Source organism: Chiloscyllium plagiosum, chromosome 29, assembly GCF_004010195.1.
Source record: "Chiloscyllium plagiosum isolate BGI_BamShark_2017 chromosome 29, ASM401019v2, whole genome shotgun sequence".
Lineage (NCBI taxonomy): Eukaryota > Metazoa > Chordata > Chondrichthyes > Orectolobiformes > Hemiscylliidae > Chiloscyllium > Chiloscyllium plagiosum.
Genome location: NC_057738.1, coordinates 28,141,172 through 28,161,915, shown reverse-complemented (window position 1 = coordinate 28,161,915; position 20,744 = coordinate 28,141,172). Strand labels below are relative to the sequence as shown.

The 20,744-nt window shown below is 38.8% G+C and overlaps 1 protein-coding gene across 17 annotated transcripts in view; it reads right to left on the bottom strand.

The window, feature by feature from the left end:
- LOC122564459 (FH1/FH2 domain-containing protein 3-like) overlaps positions 1–20,147 on the bottom strand; it is a 650,002-nt gene extending 629,855 nt beyond the window's left edge. For 16 of the 17 annotated variants that reach the window (XM_043719360.1, XM_043719363.1, XM_043719365.1 and 13 more), the window contains exon 1: positions 20,061–20,147. The gene's annotated coding sequence lies outside the window, so the exon portion shown is untranslated. Of the gene's footprint in view, positions 1–19,635; positions 19,762–20,060 lie in introns of those variants that run through there. The other variant, XM_043719361.1, reaches the window with a different exon arrangement.
- Between the last annotated feature and the right edge of the window lie 597 nt (positions 20,148–20,744).

Here is a 20,744-nt window from a genome sequence, read left to right as displayed (position 1 = left end):
TCAATTCCTGCTTTGTGTGACTGTGTGGAGTTTGAACAATCTCCCAGTGTCTGTTTTCTCTCTGGGTCCTCCAGTTTCCTCCTACAGTCCAAGAGATCTGTAGGCCAGGTGAATTGGCCATGCTAAATTGCCCATATAATGTTAGGTACATCAGTCAAGGGTAAAATGTAGGGGAATGGGTCTGGGTGGGTTACTCTTCAAAGTATGGACTTGTTGGGCCGAATGGCCTGTTTCAACACTCTAGGGAATCTAAAAAAGTTTTGGGTAGATCTTTGCCTCCAATCCATTCTGTGTCCTAGCATTTCTAGTAAGGATTACTGGTAGAGGATACACCAACTGAAGATGCACTGTAGTGTATTACACAACAGCAATAAAATTCCAACTATATTTGGTCAGGCATAATGAGGACTTTAGGGATTTGTACAGATAAAACTGCTCCCTTAAAAAACAGGAGTAGAACTGCCCTCTATCCACTCACCACACCTCCACCAAAGCTGGCCCTCACACCTGTATAAAGACCCTAAATCAATCAATATCACCAATAGATCCAGGTCTATGTAATTTAGGAAGGGCCGCCATATTTTATAAAATTGCTCTGTTCTATGGTGCACCATATTTGTAAGATAGTATTGGTGGACAAGCTCCATCACAAGTCTCTGCCACCCCATAAGACCTGGGGGGTTTTCTGATATCCATTTCATTAGAATGTTCTTCCTTGTAGTGTGTAATAATATTAAATAACCTCTTTCTGTGCTCACCCAGAGGGGGCAGATTCAGCAGACCCAAAAGGAGGAATACCGGGTAAACCTTAACTTCCAATTTCCAGGATCCTCCCCAGCTCATTAACTATGGCATGTCAATATTCTCAAATCTTGTGGCAGGACCAAAAGCCTTGCATAAGGGTGCCGGAGTTAAATTTTACATTTGGGACATCCTGGAGAGAATCCTTTTATTAAAAACTTTGCTAACCTCTCTGGTGCCATATGGGCCCTGTGAACAATCTTCAATTGCATATTGAAATTTTCTTCATATTCTCCCATATATCCGATGAGATTTCTCCTAGTTCCTGATTCCAGATCCCATGGAGTCTTTCCCCATCTCTCAAAGCACTCCCTTTCTGCAAATAATATAATGGTACTGACCGAGAGAGAGTGCCCCCATATCGGAGGACTCTCCTCTGTCCAACTTGTGGGGCTGAGCCAAGGACATGGTTTTCTTCTACCTGGGAATTTGTATATAATCTTTAACTTGAAAATATCGGAGGAGATCTCAAAGAGATCTCATTTCTGACTTAACTGGTTAAAAGACATCAAGACCTCTTCCTCAAATAAATCTCCCATACAGGAGATTCCCTTACCCCTCTTCCCCCATGCTTTGAAGCCAGAATCCATTGACCCGGACCTAAATCCTGGGCCTCTCACTAATGGGGTGAATGGTGAGGTCTTAATCAAGTTGTCCTCTCCCTGCTGCATTATTCTCCATGCTTTCCATGTATTTAAGATCACTGGGCTCCCACGAAGACCTCATCTTGTCCATACACAGTAGATTAAAACAAGGAGACATCTTGTCTGTGAGGTCTTGACAGCAAGCCATATCGACTTCTAGTCCTTACACACCCAGTCATGACAACAGTGTGCCATTTGGAATCTCCTCAGATCTGGAAGATTCACCCTCACCCCGACCACCACTACTCCACACACCCTGCAGGAGTTGCAGCTTAGTAACATTTAATTAGGGGGCACTTAGTGCCAAATAAAAGAAAAAGGACCCAAGCCAACCAGTAAACTTCTATAGCACTTGTCTGGGCCACCACAAAAGGGAGTATCCTCATCGGGTATAATAGCAGAGGAAGAACACGCATTTTCATCAGGGCTATGTGGCTGAGCCATGATATTGGTAGCCCCTCTTATCCAACAACTACGCAAAGTCAGCTCCATACAGCCAGAGAAAAGCTTTCTGCGATCACCGAAAAGGAAACTGTGTTCTATCCTCTTCCACCAGTCCTCCCGTGGGCAGGACTTCTAACTTTGTGAAATTTATCCTATATCCCAAAAAACTGCCAAATAATTTAATATTTTGTGTTAGCCGGGGTATGGACTTTTCTGGGTTAGCCAGAAACAGAAGGACATCATGTGCATCAAGTGTAATCTTGTGCTCCTCAATTCCGATGTTTGGTGCCACTATTCCAGGATCCTTCCAGACAGTCACCACCAGTGGCTCAATTACGAAGGTAAATAGCAGTGGCGAAAGAAGACACCCTTGTTGGCTGGCCCTCCCAACACTAAAAAGATCTGATTAACGTTGTCCGTGATGACTGCCACCTTGGGAACACGGCCGTCCACAGAGCAAAAAAAAAACTAGCCCCAAGACCAAAACAATCCGACACAGAGGCACAACCATTCCAAGCAATTAAATGCCTTTTCCGCATCCAGGGAGACCACCAAACCTGGAATCAATCTCTACTGACATTTTTTTTTTTTTTTTTTACTATATTCAGCACCCTCCTGATATCATTGTAAAGAGCTCTAGCCCTTGATAAGACCAGTCCCTTTTTAAAAAACGTTCCCACTCACCTTAAACCTATGCCCACAAGATTTGGACTCCACCCCTCCCCACTCCAAGGAAAAGACTTTGGCTATTTATCCTGCCCAATTCCCTTGTTCACTGAAAACAAACAAACCAAATTCATTCCCCTTCTTCCTAACTAACTACACAAATTTATGGTAGATGAGAGGGAGAACAAGCTTCCAGTTTTGAAACATGCTGGTTTGTTGATTTTTTTTAAATTGCAATTCTAAGTATCTGTTTCATATTGTTGATTATGTTTAATCACAAACTATTGAAAAGTTGTTTTATAAACCGATTTAAGTAGAGAAAGTGATCTGCTTGCAGTTTGGACATCAGTTTTAAATCTTACCATCAGCAAATACATTAATGCAATTTATGCTTACACGAACTGCCTCATACAAGAGGATGAAAGTATGGAAGCCGTGGCAAGAGGTTACTCAAACTCCACACAGCCTGGTTTTGCAAAATAAGGTGATCCTCGTGCACAAAAACTGCACTTTACGAGGAGTGATTAAGAATGAGAATTAACCAGTTTCAGGAGTTATGCAAGTCCTGATCCGGTGATCCATGCAGGTGATCTTAAGCTTAAGAAAACAAATCAGGTGGCAAAGTTAACATTTAATATTATCGAGAAAACCCTAATAAAAAAGCCGCTACATGGTAAATCAAAGAATAGTAACAAAGCAACAATTAATACAAAATAAATTCCCTTGTGACAACGTTTCAGCAATGGAAGCTGAGATTGAAGTAATGGAGGCTTCAGCCCAAAGCTCAGAAGTTTAGTTTCCTCAGTTTCTAGTTGGAGTATTAGGATGATTAAAATCTTCAGTGTTAAATTGACCAGATAACTTGTTGAATTTTTCAACTAAGTTTAAAAACTTTTGCTTTGGTCACTAGCTGCAGGAAGCGACTGCCAAGAACACTCAGGCAGAGAAGATTTACTCCAATAGTGATGATGATTTTTTAAACAAATCAGGCAGAGTTAAATTTACCTTAACTCACTATTCAAATCCTTTCATTTTCCAGCAGCCTCATCATCTAAATTACACTGATCTAGTCAGAATTTCCTGTTATGGTTTTGCTTCATGCTTAACTCCTTTTGGCTTTGAAACTAACTACCTTTGCCGCTTCCCTCCTCTTTCCTTATCTACATACTGGCAAGATCTGAAGGCACCCTTCAGATTCTACATGTACACTGGTGAGATTTGGTTCAGTCTCCGTGTGATCTATTTCAATCCCTTTACTGCCTTTTATTCAAGCCACTCCTCATCTATCCAATTTTGAATCAACCACAATTTCTGCCAAAAAAAATCCATCAAATTCCCATACCTTGATCTGGGTGAAAAAAAAAGCTTCCTCACTACTGATACCATCCCACCTTCCATGTCAACATTTCAGGTAGGTTCCTGACTGTTTGCAATCTCAATCTCTATTCCTGATGAAGGTCTTTTGACTGCAACATCGATTTTCCTGCTCCTCCGATGCTGCCTGACCTGCTGTGCTTTTCCAGCACCACTCTAATCTAGACTCTGGTTTCCAGTCTCCGCAGTCCTTGTTTTTACCCTGCAATCTCAAAACAACCTTAGACCCAAACCTAATCTTGGGACCTCATATCTCCTCAAATTAGGAGGACTGCTCTCTTTGGTGTAAGAACTCTGCATTTGTTAGTACCAGACTCACTATTCTCATGCCCTTCCGACTGACCATTTCATTTTTCCATCATTTTCAGCTCACCACAACAACTCTGGGCTATTGTGCACTGCCCTGTTCCTGAAGGCAACCATGTCTTCAGTTATCTAGAAATACGCACATCTGCATACTTCAAAAGAGAGGACGGTTACATAATGTTTCCCAGTATTATGGTTTTCAGAAAAAAAGTTTCTGCAAACTCTCCTTCCTTTTAAAGGAAGGTCCTTAACGTACATCCTCCATCTCATTTTTATAAACCAGAACAAATTCTTGTCAGGATCTCCTTGCTGTTTTCCTTGTCCACTGTGCTCTTAAGAGGTAGGAAAGAGCCCTGGGACATTTTTATACACAAGAAAGCACTCTAAAAATGCCATTTAAAAACATACAAAGCACATCAGCTTTTTTCCTTTCATGCTTTTTTCTAGCTTGTCATTTGACATAGAAGGGGGGGGAAAAAAAAGGAATTAGAGCAGTATATTTTAATATGCTGAGCTAAGGAATGGCTCAGCAAAACTTCCAGTTGATGATTTTAATTTATTAGTTACCAGGAAAAACTGAGTTGGACTGTCAGACAAAAGTGAGAGCCTGCTGAGTGACATGAGGAATGCAGGCACCAGTCGCTGACTGTTGAATGAGTACAAAGTGAGATGGTAGGCTCGAGAGAAAAATAAAAAACTTATTTTGGTCAGAAAAGGAAGAAATAATGGGGGAAAAATTGATTGGTCCTTTTTAAAAATATCTAAAAAATGCTAGGAGCTGTCATTTGACTCCAGAACTGAAGAGACAAAATAAATCCATCTCAGACAGAAGGCAGCAAAGGCACTGGTGATGGAGGCTGTGGAATGTGGCATTACTTAAGGTAGAGACCATGTCAGAGTTAAAGAATGTGAGATAAATTAGTGCCTGCGAGGAAAAGGATATGGGAACAGTGGTGTTAGGATATTGTTCGTGGAAAGAATAAAAGATATCACAATGAACTAATGGGACTGAACAGCCAGTTGGTATTTTGTAATATCTACTCAAATCCAGTCCGAGAGAAGAATTAATCTGAGACTGCAGTTGTCTTATCCAAATAGTTATAGCTGGAACTTTAAACCCCAAAATATTCATAGTGGGAAAAGTCACAGCAATGTAGAGATTATAGTCAATGCAGATGAATTAGAGAAGGAATGAGAATTTGCATTTAAAAGTTTAAATTTTAAAATTAATCTGGAGGAACAAAACATTAATGCTGGAATAATCCACTTTGGTCAGCAAATGTAAAACAGATAATACATTAATTACTCGCCACAAAAAACATCAAATCACAGTCAAAAATGAAAACACCTTTAAAGTGCGCCATCTGTCGTCCAATGTGACAAATTGCAACAATGAAAAAAAAGTCACTCAAACAGGCTTAACAAGTGAAACATTTCTGGTTCGTCCCCAAAAATGAACACAAAAAAAAGTATTTCAAGACTGTTCATCATCGAGATAAGTAGTGTATGAATAGACCAGGAAATGTAGTCAGACTTTTTGCTCCAAAATAGGAAAATCAAAAATGGGACTCCTTTTAGGTTTGATTTTTTCTCCATTCGACAGCAGAGGAAGAGGCCCATCAATTATGAACCCTCCAAAATGGCACCCAGAACTACCAAATCCCCATAACCTCACATGGGCTTTACTCTGGCTAATCCACCTAGCCTACATATCCCTGGATAATATGGGGCAATTTTTAGCATGGCCAATCCACTTAATCTGCACATTTTTGGACTGTAGGAAGAAAGCAGAGTACCTGGAGGAAATCCATGCAGCCACAGGGAGGATTTGTAAACTCCTCACAGAAAGATAGTCATCCAAGAGTGCAATTTAACTGAAATCCCTTGTGCTGTGAAGCAGTAGTGCTAACCACTGTCACCCTTTGGCACAACAACTTTATGAGGAGGAAGTCACAGAAACTTCATAGGCAGCCTTTAACTAATTATGCAAAGCATGGAGAGTCAATTATTTTCCCCAGGGTACAATCAATTACTAGGGTCATAGATTTAAGGTGATGGAGGAAATGTTAAAATGAGATGAGAGAGGCAAGCTTTTTTCCCAAGTGCCTGGAATACATGCTGGAGGTGGTAGAAGCAGATAAAAGTTGTATTGCAAGAGGCATCTTGGCTGATAGATGATTTGGCAAGCAAAAGCGGGATACAGACTGCATAGGAGGCAAAAAGAAAATGACTTTAGTTTAGAAAGACAAATTTCAGTGCAGCCATTAGTGAATGGAACAGCCTGTTCCTGGACTTTAATATTCTTTAAGCTGGTTTTGGCATTTTGAATTGATCAGACAAATCCCATATATCCATTTTTGTTAGCTCTACAGGTTCCACCTTTTCAGGTAGCATCTTCAGTTTCACATCCACAATATCTGCCAATAATAGAGAGTTAGAGAGAGTTAGAGAGAGTATCAGGTTTTCTGGTCAACATTTCAGATCAAAAAGTAGTGAATGTTTCTTTTCCTTCAAATTTTTTTAAGTGACTATCTGTGTCACCTTCCTGGCCTGAAGGTACACACTTTCTTTAATCAAGACCTCATCTTCAAAAGCTCTAGGTTACCTCATAAGGTCTCCGCACCACAAGCAGTCCAACTTTTCCAACAACTTATTTCTGGGAAAGACACTCAAATCTCTACCTTGTTTTTAAAACAAGGTAAAGTCCACTTGTGCATTTGCTATAGCATGGCCTCAGTCCACACCAATCAGCATTTTCTTCTCAGGCAGCATCAAAATTGTTCCTTTAAAAATTGGTGATTTGTCCTGATAAGTACAGCACAAAGTTGGAACAGCATGACATTTTTTGGAAAAAAAAAATCTGTAATACCATGTGACTTCTCCTACTCTTTCCATATTTAGAGTCAGAGTCAGATGTACAGCATGGGAAACAGACCCTTCAGTCCAATTGGTCCATGCCGACCAGATATCCAAAATTTAATGTAGTCCCATTTGCCAACATTTGGCCCATATCCCTCAAAACCCTTCCTATACTTACATGCCTTTTTAATGTTGTAATTGTATCAGCACCCACCACTTCTGGCAGTTCGTTCCTTACACATACTACCCTCTTCATGAAAACGTTGCCCTGAAAGTCCCTTTTAAGGTCTTTCCCCACTCACCTCAAGCCTATGCCTTCTAGGTTTGGACTCCCCTACCCTGGAGAAAAGACCTTGGCTATTTGCCTCATCCATGCTCCTAGTAATTTTATAAAAACTCTAAAAAGGGTCACCCCTCAGCTGCTGATGATCCAGGGAAAATAGCCTCAGGCTATTCAGCCTCTTCCTCTAGCTGAAACCTTCCAACCCTGGCAACATCCTTAGGAGGATTGAAGAGAAAGCCAAAAAAAAAAAATGGTTTTTCAACTTATCAAAATTAGTTTACTGAAACTAAAGTCTTAGTTCTCTGCCACATATTTTACACACACAAGTTGCTGTATTTCCACAACTAGAAAAAAAAGTTAGATATTAACTCTATTGTAGGCCCTTGTAGACCTGTTCAATAAATAATTTAAACAGTAATAATTTATTTTGCACAGCTGACGAACCAACTCTCTTGCAGTGTTAATTATTCTAGAATTAATGTTTCATTTTAAAAAAGATCTTTTGATGCAAATTCTCATTTTCCACCCCTTTCCCTTGCACCTTTAGTTCTGTGCAATTTGATTGAACTTACTACAGCCCTTCCTTCAATTTTCTAATTCAAATTTTATTCGTTAAGGAAATACCACGTTCATTCATATCTCATGTCCCATTTTTCTCTGCTTGGGACAGGGGGATGCGCATCGCAGGTTGTGGGGAGGGGAAGGAAGCAGGTAAAAATGTTTTCTACTCTGGCTAGGTGCCCTCAGAATCTGTACTTTTTTTTGTCTTTCAAAATAAAGAAATGCCTGGTGTTCTTTGGAAAGCAACCCCAGCCTTTTCAATCATTCCAGTTGAATATCTCTTTAGTAACTTTGTGCTCAAAAATAACCTTTAGGCAGTATCAAACAGTTACTTTCATATCTCATGTCACAGGAAACTGACCACTTTCAATTTAAAATTGACATTAGAACAAAACAAATCCCACTTTAAAGTACTAACACTGTTCAGCTCAATGGCAGAATGGGGAAGACTAGACAAAAAAAAAAGTGAGGACTGCGGATGCTGGAAATCAGAGTCTAGATTAGAGTGTGGTGCTGGAAAAGCACAGCAGGTCAGGCAGCATCCAAGGAGCAGAAAAAAAAACATTTCAGGCAAAAGCCCTTCATCAAGAATGAAGGCAGGGAGCCTCCACCAGAGGCTCCAACCAAGGCCCCCACCTTCATTCCCGATGAAGGGTTTTTGCCAGAAACGTCGATTTTCCTGCTCCTCAGATGCTGCCTGACTTGCTGTCCTTTTCCAGCACCACTCTAATCTAGAATGAAGACTAACCGCTCATTTCTCATTCTGATCTAATTGGAGAATCCAGTATAGATTTGGAAACTGACCAAAGTTATATTTTGCACAATAGTGAAACTTTTTACCTCTAATGAAAACAAAAATCTATTATGGTTACCCTATTCTGGTCAGTAAGCATCTATGACTTCTCACTATTGATTCAGAGAATTCCACTGGTTAAAATGATAGTTAAAATTCAGAAAACATTTACACCCAGTGATTCATGTTTAGTAGCACACAAATGACTAACACCACAACATCTGCCCCCCCTCCTCCTGCATTGAAGCAAATTACCCTTTAGCAATTTCCGAGTCTTATAAATACATGAGCATTTAAATCTACACCAACACGAGAGCAGTACTGAGGAGATATTTCTGCAGTGATACTCCAACAGGAGACATGGCATTTACTTAAGACTCCCATCTGTTCTGTCGGTTGAATAACAAAAGATCCTGGGACAAAGTGAGAGGATCAACAGAAATCATTGTCATGACCTAAAATTTATCCTTCAACTGCAACTTATTGGAGTATTGCGTTGTTTAGACATGTCAAGGCCCCACACAAAGGAAGTGATCCAGTAATTGGCAAACTTGATGGGAGCCAAAAGTAAAAAAATTTTATTTAAGTCAAAGTATAGTGACCTTTCAAAGAAAAGGTGACCTGTAAGCTTATAGCATTTCTATTTTAAAAAAAAATCACCAATATGATCACCAGATAAGTTTTCCATGTTACAAACATAACCCATACTTTTATTTTAAAACCTAACACTTTGGTCACCTTTATTCCATTTTAATGGGCTGGCCAAGGATTCCACTAATTCGTGTTAAAAATTTCTTTCAAGCCAAGTACCCAAAACTCACTGCAACTCAGGGTCACCCCACTGTTCCAAGTTATGGTTGCCACATTTTACAAGAAATTGCCTTGGCACAGAATGTAGTCTTCAAATCAGTCGACTGTCTGGAACAGATGCCAACTGAATGAGAAATACCAATACTGCCACCTACTGGAGTTGGTAGTGTGACACTGAGAAACTGCTAGGCTTCGGGCAGATCATGGCCTACACGTTAAAGCTAACTTTGATCACCCATTTGTGGAGCTGGGTATTGCTGCATGCCCAGCATTTAATCCATTCCTAGTTGCTTTTGCAAAGGTTCACGAGCTGGTTCCTTAAACTATTGCAGTAGCTTGACCCACAGTTTTGTTTTGGGGGGTGGGGGGGGGTGTTGAGGGGGGGGGGCAAGTGAATTTCTGCGATGCATCTTAGGAGGATAGTACACACTGAGCAGCAGTTTGGGGTAGATTTTTGTGGAGGCAAATAAAAAAAAACTAAAATCTATAAGCTTCTAAAAAGTACAATAGGACGTACTTTACAGGAAGAGTATTATGAAAGTATAAACTATATTCTGCACAAATTCGAGCATTCCACTCAAAATAAAAAGGAAAATCAAGTCTTGAAACCACCACAGCAGGAGTTTACAAAAAAAAACTCAGTTGCTGTGTGACTTTGAGAAAAGAGCCAATTACTGCATGCCCTCAGAAATTGTGTTGTTACCAAGCAACAAGTGAAATATTGTTCCTTTGACAAGTCTTTTTAGGTGTACAGCAAACAATCTGGGTTGTGTCAAAATTTGGGTTGGGTCAGCAATTTGCAATAACAACTAGTGCTGCTGTCCTCAATGTCATTCTACATTTGTGCAAAACTTTTAAAAAGTTGAATATGACAATTGGACATTAAAATGCTCCTTATTTCATGTTGGGCAAGAACATTATGCTCTGAGCTAGCAACTCTTTTCCTTTCACCACTTTACTGCAGGGGCTCAGAAACCCCAGCCCTGCCTGAATTAGGTGCTATTTTCCCAGCAAAGCACCACTTTTAACAAATTTGATTACAATCAAATCATTAAGATTTTGAACCAAGTCAACCCTTATTCTAATTTAAGAAAATATCAATCTAGAAAATTTCTAAATTATTTCATCCTTGCATTTTTCCACAAGAGTCATTGCAATCATGTACAGTGTTGATCATGAAAGACAGAAGCTTAAAATACAGATGGATAAATGCAAACAAACAGTCAGTAAATATTTGCTGTAGGAAATAAAAAACCTGTCTACTTCTGTTAATACCTTGAAGGTTCACAGATAGAAAAAAAATTCATTCTAATAAAGGAACATCAGAACCTGTCATTTCATTAGAGTTAAAAAACAAAATAATTGGGAGAGGACTAGCAGCTTAAAATGTTCTAGGGTGGAGATGCTATAGGAAGGAGAGCAGGGGATGTGAGAGAGGAGGGGCAAGTGGTGTTTTTGCTTACAAATGACATTGACTGTACTTAGGGAGAATATTCCTTGGAGATCATCCAGTGAAGTGATTACCCTTATGGAATTGCACTTATTGGTTCCCCAACGTAGTCGGCAGGAAGTTGAGAAACCAACATGAAAAGGAGATCTCAGAATGGTAGAGTTGTACCAGTAACGGTAGGAGATTTTAAATTCTAATACTGGGACTGTCATCGTGTTAAGGGCTTGGATGGAGAGGAATTTAAGTGTGTACAAGAAAATTTTATTCAGTAGGTGGATGTGCCAACAAGTGGAGCAGCAATACTTGACCTTCTATCAGGAAGTAAGACAGGGCAAGTCAGAGGTGTCAGTGGGGGAAAAATGTTTGGGGCAAGTGATCCTAATTCTATTAGTTTTAAAATAGTTATGGAAAATTGATAGAACTTATCAAAAAAAAAAGTCAATTCTAAATTGGACCAAGAGCAATTTGGAGAGTATTGGACAGGAACATTTGAAAGTTGATTGGGTAAGGCTATTTTCAGGTAAAGCAACAGTTGGTATGTAGGAGGCCTTCACAAATAGGATAAACGACAGTTCAAAGACAGTATGTTCCTGTTAAATGTGAACAGCAATATAGGGAATGCTGAATGGAGGAGAGAAATTGTGGCTCTGGTCAAGAAAACAGAGGTATGTATCTGGTACAGACAGCTGTGATTGGATGAATCTCTAGAGATTTACAAGGGTAGTCAGAGTATACTTCAGAGGGAAATCAATTGGGGAAAAAAGTGGGACATGAAATGGCTTTGGCCAATAGGGTGAAGGAGAATCCAAAGAGATTCTACAATACATTAAGGGCAAAATAAGAGAATAGGGCCCCTTAAATAGTGGCCATCTACGTTTTGAACCACTTAGCTGGGTATGAATCAAAACAAATTTTGTATCAGCACTTAGAGAAAAATGCTAGGAAACTTGGGGAAATAGTGATATTTTGAAAAAAAAAAGGCATCCATATTACAGGTGGTGGTGCTGGAGGTTTTAAAACAAAAATGTAGATAAATCCCTGGCACCTTATCAGGTGTTTCCAAGAACTTTGTGGGAATCTAGGGAAGAGATTGCAGAGATGCTTGTGACATTATATCTATGGTTAATGTGCCAGAAATCTGGAGATTGGCTAACATGGTACCATTATCTAAGAAAGGTTGCAAGGAAAAGCCTGGGAACTATGGATTTCATGGAAGCTTACAAGGTACTTAAAAAGGAATAGACAGGCAAGAGATTTCCACTGGTTGGAGAGTTTAGAACCAAGGGGCATAATTTATAACAAAGGGTTGCTATTTAGGACTGATAGGAGTAGTATGTTTTCCAGTCCAAAAGGTAGTGAATCTTTGGAAGCCTGAGGGACGTGAAACGCAGTCTTGAGAATATTTAAAGTAGAGGTCAAGAAAGGTGATTATAAACAATGTTATGGTGACAATGTGAGCAAGAGACTTTGAAATGTTATTTTTCTTTTTTTTTTAAAAAAAAGCATTGGATTATTATCATGGTCACTTTTGAAAGCTGTTATGAAGGTGTAAGGGGTACTGTACCTTTAAGAGAATTAAAAGCTAGCATAACACCTGACACAGCACCAAGTGTTCAGAACAAGGTAACGTTTGATTGAACAGCTAGATTAGCTGGGTTGCATGGAGACAAAAAAAAAGTCAAATTCAAGTTTGGCCAATCAGTTTAAATTATGCCCCAAAATGCCAAACTCTGATAAAGTTTGAATTTAGTATTTTGACAATATAAATACCAATGAAGCCAAAAAAGAACAGTTGAGGAGAACTGCCAAGCCACCAACATATTCAGACTGTCTGCAGAATAGGTCTCTTAAAAAAAGGTACCTTTATCTATCAACAACCTGTTAAACAGAAATCACCAAGAGGAAGAAAAGATGACAGAGGAAAATACAAAGAAGATTAGACAGCTAGCTGGTTTTGAAATTTGAACTTTTTGGTAAATCTTAATTGGGGATTTTATTAAACCAGTATTATAGAAGAGAAAGTAAAAGATAGATTAGAAAAAAAGGAGTTGTAAATTATCAATTATTCTGTTAGACTTCAAAAAGTAGAGTTGTTAATTTTTACTCCAAATAGTGATTTTTGGGAATAGATCCTGGTCTCTCGAATTTCACAGATTACAGCACAGGGTTGAATCTTTTCTGTGTGTTGGGTTTAAATTAGTGGTTGGGGGTTTTACCCCATGTCATAAAGCAAACAGTAGTTTTTCTCCCTCCTTGTAACATAAAGATGGGTCAGCAGCTATAACTCAAATATTATCCAGAGCCAAGGATTGAGGTAGGTCATGTATGAGAGAAGAGAATAAAAATTTTTCACCCAAAGAGGGGTGACCTGGTGGAATTCTCTGTCAGACAGTAATTAAGGGAAAACATTAAAATGTTCAATTGAAGAAAGAGAGAGTTTGCTGTTGTTCTTCAAAAGAATAAGGAAATAGGGAGAAAGCAGGAGGGTGCTGAGTTGCTGATCAGCTCTGATCATACTGAGTGTTAGCCAGCCTTGAAGAGCTGAATGGCCTACTCCTATTTTTAAAAAAAGTTTCTCATTAATCCAGTAATGAATATTCTATTGTATTCTTGCAGTGACAAATAATTTAGACAAAGTGACACTTGTATTTTGAAGTTATGACAATTTACAACTTGAACAATTTTGCTCATTACTAATGTGAAAAATGTGTGGTTTGTGCTTTATTCTATTTTAGTTTGACTATTGCAGTCAGTCAGTCACATAGTACCCAGTCTGGGAAACTGGAAAAACAGCTCATGCTGATAGTTACCAATTCCCAACACTGCTATAGACTTTGGTATTTATCCTAATAGCATTTTTAAGTGTCGCTGCACTTGGAATGGCTAAGAAACATCACTAGAGGTCACAAGGAACGAGTCTGTCTCCCAATCATCAGGAGCATCAGATAATGTCCTTCCCTTCACCTTGGATCAGCAGCTGTGGGCAGGGACCAAAATTCAGAGTCATTTCAGACAGGCTGCTGGATCCATCGTTCATGGGTCAACTGTGAAGTAGACACTGAAATTTTATTTGTCCTTCTACAATTTAAACCTCTACTGGAACAACTTTTTCCCCAGTGGAATAGCTGCAATCTTTAGCAGAACGTATCAGAGAGCTGAGAGGCAAGGAATTCAGGGGATGGAGCAGAGTTGTCACTTAAATGAACTATGAACTTGCACCCCTAGCTTCCTGTTCAACACCACTCCAGAGCCCTACCATTAGTTGTACAGGTCCTGCTCTGGTTTACCTTACCAAAATACAACACTTTGCCTTTATCCAAATTAAACTCCAGCTGCTACTTCTCAGTCCATTGGCCCGTCCGATCAAATCTAGTGCAAACCTGAAAAGGTTTCAGGGTGAAACAGCAACAGTCTGTTGGGGATGAGGTTAATAAAAACCTATTGACACCAGCAGGAGATGGTACTCAGATTTCTTTCAAAAATACCTCTAACTATTCGATTGACTAAAGTATAACAGGACATGTCCATTCCACGGAACATATTACATTCCATGGAGAAATACCACAATGGCTGTCACATCCTGAACAATTACATATACAGGAATTGTTGCATTGAAACACCTCAGGTTTTCTGTATTGGAGTTAGAGCAGCTATCATCTCTAGTGAGTATCCATGAGGTAGAGTGTTACAGGAATAGAATTTCCTGCAGACAATACTCCAGGATGGCATCAGGGCTATTAACATCAATGAGTAGCTGAATCGCATGAGTGGAGAATAAGGCAAATGATTGAGTTTTGTGTTGGCACCGAGAGAATAGGAGAGAGAGAGGACAAAAGCAATTATGAGCTAATGTTCTGCAGTGAAAAGCAAGCACTGCAAGTGTGGACATGTAATAATTACATAGCACTGGAGGAACTTGGCTGATTTGGTAGCATCTGTGTCATGAGTGGCAGGGTCCAAACTTAGTTTCAGGAGTTCCTTCAGAAGAGTGTCAGATCTGAATGTTTCCAGCACTTGCTTTTATTTTAGATATGCAGGCTGATTTCTGGCAGGGAGAAGAAAGACGTCCAACATTAGTGATCTTTATGATCCTGTGCCATGTGAAGGCAGCACAGAATTAAATTGCTAAATTCATGACTACAGAAATGGCACAGGCCAAGGTTTTAGATTCCCAATATGTTGAGACTGTTTTTATAGATATTAGAACCTCAAAAGAATAGTTTCACATCACCATGTAATCAATTCTGCAGTGATAGGAAAACTTTTGGAATTTTAGGAGGCAACAAAAATTCCCATTTAGGAACATGCACAGATTTATCTAGGACAGTCAAATTTATTAAGAGTTTAAGTCAATTCTAAAGATGCAACAATGAGGGTAGTGCATTTGATTAACAAATCTCAATACCGTCACAGAATTAAAGACAAGAGAGACCCAAGGGAAAGTTGGATTCAAAATTTGACAGGAAGCAAGAGGTTAATGGGTGTATTACTGAAAGATTTGCCAATGGGTTTTGCTATGCTACCTGGTTCCTTGTAGTTTGAGATTCTCAGTGTAGACTTAATGTAGGAGTCATGGTTAGCAAGTCTACACCTACGGAAATTAGATTAGTCACTGGGGAGGAAGAAGCTTCTAAACTATAGACCTATTGTCTTTTAAAGGCAACTTCTTGATGACAGCCTCCTACAATTAGGACTTCTGTTTTAATAGAATGAAAACAGAGAAATTTGCCATTTGTGGTGAAGGCATTATTCAGGGCATCAATACGAAAGGAATTTAAGTGCAGTGGGAGATAGAGAAAAAAAAACATCTTTGCCCAGAGTAGGGAAAACATGGACCTTCGAGAATAATGAACGGTTGAGGCAAATTGTACAGATGAATATTCAAGGGGAAAGGAGATAGACACAGGAGAAAGGAAGGAAGGGAGAGAGAGAGAGTTGATGTGATACCGGAGAGTCATTTATTTATGGACAGCTGCTAATCCAAACCTGTTGTGTCCTTCACTCTCCCATCAATTCAGTGATGGAATTTTACCTTCAACGAGCTTTGTACATGTAGTGATATGCATGTCATCTCATGTGAGATGAGAACAACACTAAAGTTTCAATAAAGTATATTAGATAATAGGGACTACATATTACAAAATCAGAGCCTTAATGAGCTGAAACAAAGCAATTCTAAATTAAACTATAGCACATTTCCCCCCTGGTGTCATGCTACAAGACTCAGTAAGTTGGGGACAGACCATTGTACTGTCAGGTCATATACCATGATATATAGTGACGATATCATGAGCATATTTACTGACTGTTATGTTACATAGTAGCTGCAATACAATTACAGTAGAAGACTTCCATGAGAAATACATGGGTAGATTGATTTGAGCAAAGAAAGCATGATCAGGTTGAGCTGAATGGACTATTTCAGTGCCCTATATAAGAAAGCAATGGAAATCAAATACATTGCAGAGGCTAAACAAGGAATTATAAAATAAATTGAACTTTGAAGCATATTCTAGATTCCTGAAGTTAGTGGGACAGATAGGTGAAAGGACAGGTAGTTTTAAGGATCAGGAATTCTGCAGAAGGATGTAGGCTAGGAGAGTGGGCAAAAAAGTAGTAGCAGATGAAATATAAAGAGAGGATTTGCACCTTTGTAAGGAAAAAAGAAAGAGGCATATACCTTTTTTTTTCTAAACAGGGAAAGTCTTCAGAAGTCAGAAGCAAACAATTGAACATCCTAGTTAAGGATTCTCTTCACGTTAGCATGCAGGTTCAGCTGGCAGTTAGGAAGGCAAATGCAAACGTTAGCATTAAATTTCAGGAGGGGTAGAACACAAGAGCAGAGATATACATTTGAAACTGTACAAGGCTCCAGTTAGATTACATTTAGAGTATTGAGAGCAGTTTTGTATCCTATATCTGAAGGATGTGCTGGTTTTGGAGGGGGTTTGGAGGCAGTTTACAAGAATAATTCTGGAAATGAAGCACCTATGAGGAGCTATTGAGGACTGTCTGTACTCAGTGGAGTTTAGAAGGATGAAAGGGGTATCTCTTGAAACTTAGAATACTGGGAGGCTCAGACACTGGATGCGATGATAATGTTGGCACTGGGAGAGATAAGGAACCAAGAGCACAGCTTCAGAGTGTAGAGACAACCCTTTAGAGGCGATATGAGGAGTATCTTCAGATAGAGGATGGTGAATCTGTGGAACCCATTGCTGCGGAGGCCAAGTCATTGAGTGCCTTTAAACTCTGTATTAGAGGGGATTAAGGATTATAGGGAGAATGGAGGAGACACTTCAGCCATGATCAAGTGGCAGAGCAGACTTATTGGGTTAAGTAGCTGAATTGCTCCTTTATCTTGTGGTTATCATTATTGTCAAATGTTTAGGAGTACAAAGGAAATTACTAGTACTGCATACAGCTCAAGTCACCAAACCTGGTGATAACTCTTCAGGGTATCGGAGATTTAGGCAGATGTTGCTAATAAATGGAGGATTTCAAATTGAGAAAAAAGGTAAAGATTACAGGCTGGAGTTGCTTTCTGCAGGAAGGAAACAGTAGCAATTTAAAAAGAGGTGTATAAAATAGATGGATTGACAGAAGAAGATGAACAGGAACTACTAATTTCAATAAACAGATTTATTTTAGTTGGTAGCATGCGGGGACCACTGAGTAGTTGTCACCTAGAGGGTGGTTGGGATTCTGAAACCTGCTGAAAATGTGTTGCTTGCCTTCCTATTCTGAAACCTGCTGCCTGATAAACCATAGTATGTTCAAATGTGGATCAATACTAAATAAAAAGGGAAGTCCATACTCATGTCAGTGAATATCAGCCATTTATTAATTAAAATTACATTCAGGAGATAGAGCATCTCTGAAACAGTAGGCACTGCACCCAGTTCCCACTACTGGATAATATGACAGTTTCTTTTCCATATGGTCAGTAATTATTCCTGGTTTAAAAAAACTATCCTCTTACTCCACAGTAAAGGCAGAAGAATATTACATTTGAAAATGTAATTGGATACATACCTATGCTGCAAGAAGCAACAAGGCTATGGAATAGAGCTAGCATATAGGACTAGAGTAGAGGGGTTGTTTAGCAGCCAGAGTCCAAACCAAAAATGTTTTGTGCCATAACTGTTTCCTTGTAATCATTGGTAACACATCTATACAGTCAGGCACAAGCTTAGAGCTCAGAGACTGCTCAGTGTATTATGTTTGGAATGAAGACAACTAATGTTTGTATATCAAGATCTATCCAGATTGTCATAATGTTGCCTCTTTTAGTGGCAATCACTCATGTCCTGCTCAATAGCCCTCTGCAAAAAGACATTTCTCCCAATTTGATAGTAGTGAAGTTGATTTTCCCTCTTCACTGACCCTCCAATCAAAGAATTTTTCCTTCCCACCCCTATCAAAATTAAAACTGCTTTTAAACCAATTTGATTCCATTTCTGCAGCAGAAGATATTGCTTTCTACTGGAGGGAAAATAGCTCTTAAAACAAATTTTCCAAATTTTCCAAATCAAAATACTATCATATTTAAGTTGACTAATCCATAGGGGACAAAGTGCTGCACAAGATAATGGTTCTGAAGGAGTTAATCTTAGAATGGATGGAAGAACTGTGAGCTCAGTCTGTGGAGAGGTTTTACTTTAAAAAGTTGATATATTTATACCAACTGTCAAAGATATTAACGATATCTGATCAAGCATAATTCATTGTGTTTGCTGCTAGCACACCACAAACCCTTGCCCAAAGCCTCATATTACTGTGTTGTGGTGTGTGTGTCCTACACTAATCGAGCAAAACCAAAACAAGGAAGATAGGTGATAAAGTGCCTTACATAGATAAACATTGACAGCACCTGGAAGACCACCAACTCAAAGATGCTCTTTGGTCTTCCAGAACAAAGAGTTAACCCTAACCTAAATGTTACAGACTGGCATTTTTCAGGATCAAGGACGGTGTGCTTAGGGAAGCATTAAACCTTGGAGCAGTTGCTGCCAAGGTTCAGTGAGAGAAAAAAAATGGCTGTCTGAGGTTTTTCTGCCAAACAAAATAAAAAGGCAGGACTGTTCTGTTATCACACTCTCCTGGTTCCTCAGTTGTATGTAAATTGAATCTTGTACAAGTATTCAATAAACAAATCAAAGTAATCTTAGTCATACTCCAATGTTGGTTTGTTTTCTTCAGATACTACTATATAGAACTAAACTGCTTTAGTGGCTTTGTATATGTTTGTTTTCAAATAAAATGTTGAAATTTAAAACAAACATTTGTTAACCCTACTGAAAAGGCACTAGTAATGGTCACCTGTAAAATACCAGATGACTGTTGGCAAGATCACTTTTGTCAACTCAAATGATGTTTTTTTTTAAAAAAAAAGGAGCGTGATCACTTTGACAGCAAAGAAAGGAAATTCAGATCTTAACAGTAATCATGATAGAATAGCAATAAAAGGGTCAAATCAGTATGGTGTGCCCAGAGGAAACAATAAAACAGTCTTATTCCTTCCTCAATGGGCTGTCCTAGTCTGAAGCACCAAGGCAAACCCCACCCTACTATTATACACTAAACAAAGATTCAAACAGCATTGCCACAACATTGATCATATTTGGAAGTGCAAGCAACTTACAGGTAAACATTAACACAAAGTGGGCAGTTTTTTTCCTTGTATCTTCCTTCTTTCACATTGGTAGATTAAACATGGTTATAGAAAAAAAGTTAACATAAACCAGGAATCACAAATCCTTCCGAAATTCAGTCAATTAATCCCTACTAACTTTCTTACAATAGAAGGTACCAAACAATGCTTATCACAAATCATAGAACTTACTGAAAGGCTTATAATGACTAGATCAATTAAAAAAAAAAGCAACAAGCAATATGCTTTTCAGTTAGGGTTTTTTTTAATTAACCTGCTTAGTCATTTTATAAAACACCTCCAGGTCAGTAGGAAACTTAGGCCCAAACCATCTGACCCAGAAGTGGGGAAACTAACACAGCACCACAAGAACCTGTAGCCTTTCACTTCAGCAACTTACTCAAATATGACATTACCTTAAAAGCCAAGTATCACCAAACTATCTTTTAAAAAAAAGACTCAATTTATCATCACACAACAAATCTACTCTATTTTAAACACCTCATTTCCATATCTAATCCAGCTGCATACAAGTTTCCTCATTTAAAAGTACTGATGATCAAAGGTCAAAGTAATTAACTAATTTGTGTTTTCTCTAAAGTCCCTGATTCTCATTGTGGAATTTTAATTGAAATGCATTAGATCTGGCAAATCATCAAAAGCTAATCCTTTAGAAGACTGAATGGATGATTCGAGCAACTTGATTTGTTTGTAAAATATATGCAATTGTTCATTTAATCAATGTCCCAAATGTCTCCTCCAGTTTTTTTGTCTGAGTTACCTAAAGGCATATTTTTGCCACTGTACTATTTGTTAACTTTTATCCCTAATTCCAGTGGGAACTATTTTAGGTTATAGCTAGATGATAGCATCTGTCAGGTGACTTGGGCCGGCCTCTGGGTGTATGACCCTTCTCCACTAATGTCATCTATCATGGCTCATCATGTGTTTCCAGCAAGATCAGGGAAGTTTGGATTAATGTAGTTTGTTTAGCCCGCTGTTTAATTTGTCTGACTAAGCTTTAAGTAGACCAGCAATCATGTTTTTGTTTAAACAAGTTAATTAACTATTATTGAAGGTTCCTTAGGAATTATACAAGT